Source organism: Sphaeroforma arctica (genome assembly GCF_001186125.1).
Source record: "Sphaeroforma arctica JP610 unplaced genomic scaffold supercont1.3, whole genome shotgun sequence".
Lineage (NCBI taxonomy): Eukaryota > Ichthyosporea > Ichthyophonida > Sphaeroforma > Sphaeroforma arctica.
In genome coordinates this window covers 1-2,232 of record NW_014040555.1, presented here as the reverse complement: position 1 = coordinate 2,232, position 2,232 = coordinate 1, and positions in this window count along the sequence as shown.

Genomic DNA, 2,232 nt, shown 5'->3' with positions numbered 1-2,232 from the left:
AATGTATATGCATATGTATATGTACATGTACATGTATATATTTATATATATATAGCTAGATAGATAGATAGTCAGATAGATATATTGAGATAGATATATACATATACATACACACTTAACACACACACACATATATATATATATACTGCCTTCCACTTCTGGAAGGTACACCTTCATCTCCATCCAGTCAGGGATTTAACCTCTTACACAAATCATATGTATATAATATCTATGTAGTTCATATGTGTACATTCACTCATGTGTTTCTCTTGTATCATTATCAAATCCCTCAGGTGACTTTGCCGTTCCAGTGGCTCGCACAGGAAGTAATCGAACAACACGAACACAGTCACCCGTACAGGGCACACACACGCAAACCTCACTGACCGATAATGTATGTATGAGAAAACAATGCCTATGTGTGACGTTTTACTGTTGATGTGAGATTAAGATCTTTTGTATTATATTCGTAAAACGAACCGACCGATAAAGTATGTATGAGAAAACAATGCCTATGTGACGTTTTACTATTGATGTGTGAGAGATTCAGACCTTTTGTATAATGTTCGTAAAATGACACGAACACAGTCACCAGCACAGGTAGTACACTCTCAAACCTCACGGCCGGCTAACGCATGTATGAGGATATCGTGTCCTATATTGGAAAATACGGCCGTGTATGCAGAAATAACGCCAACGTATGAGAAAATACTGCCCGTGTGTGTAGAAATAACGCCAATGTATGAAAAAATACTGTCCGTGTATGAGAGAATAAGACGTGTGTATGAAATTTGTGATGATGTGGCATTCTGGTGATAGCCAGTAGGTGACCTCACCACCAGATAACGTATGTGTCTATATCATGTACACGTGCACGTATACGTACACATTCGTCTTTGTAACTATATACGTATATGAACATCCGGTTATACTGGAGGAATATACGCAAATGAATATCATATGTGGGTGTGTGTAGTACTTTATTGTTTGATTAGTGTGTATGTTGTGATTGGGTTTTGGCAGTCCTTAGAGAACCAGTCCGCAGCCACACGCGCAGGATATACACACAAACCGACCACCGGATAACCTATGTATAAGAAATGAATGGGTGACTATATATGAGAAAATAAGGCCCATGTGTGAGAAAATAAAGCCCATGTATGAGATAATAAGGCCCATATATGCACTTATGTGAGAAAATAGCGTCAGCCTATCAAGTTACAATGCTCGAGTGTGTGACAATGGGTTCTCCCATTACATAAAATGCCGTGCGTCTGCCTCAATGATCTTTCACGCACGCACCACTCCATACACAAGTAGCCGTGTACTCATCAGACACGTATCTACGCCTACTTACACAAATCTGCCTCATACATGCGTGTACATACATGCGTGTACATACATATACAAGGACCATCGTATAGATTCTGTCGCTTCGCTCTCACACCACCGCCATATCGGCACGTTTCTCAGCCACCGTAGTACGCATAACTGTGTATCGTATCACCAGCCTAGACGGACTCTCTGGCATACACGTGGTCCACACACGTACGCTTATCCACGCTTGAATACACATACACACCTATACCCTCAACCGATAATACACACATATATATATATATACTCACCTTCCCAAATCCGCTCACATCCCTACATCGCAGGACCCGAAAGAACCCACCACCCCTCACGCCAACGACATCTCTTCACTTCCCGATGGCGCTATCGCCCGGATAGCCGTGCGTCTGCCCCAGTGGTCGCTGCTGCAGTTTGCTGCGACATGTCATAAGATCCGTGATGTCATATCCCGCTTGCCTTTAGATTGGGTTATTAAGCCTATCCGGGGTGGTAGGAGGGTCAAGGCTATTATCAACTGTCTGCCCCGGCTGCATAGTATAAAGCTGACCCCGGATACGGTGGACTGGGAGACGTTGCATGACATGTGTGCGTTCAAAGGTGGGTGGGTGTATATGGTATAGGTGTGCATAGGATACATATATATATATATATATATATATACGAGTATATGTTTGTTTTGTGCCTATTAAAAGGTTTAAAGGGTAGAACTTTCACTCCTCGATGCCATTCATGCCACAGAGGTGAAGGAGTGGGATGTGTCCTACTGCTTTATACCCCGGCGACGTTGGAACTAAGCAACGAATATGCTCACGTGTGTATGTGTATCTGTTTATCTACATCAATGCACACACATGGACACACACATCCATGGCTACG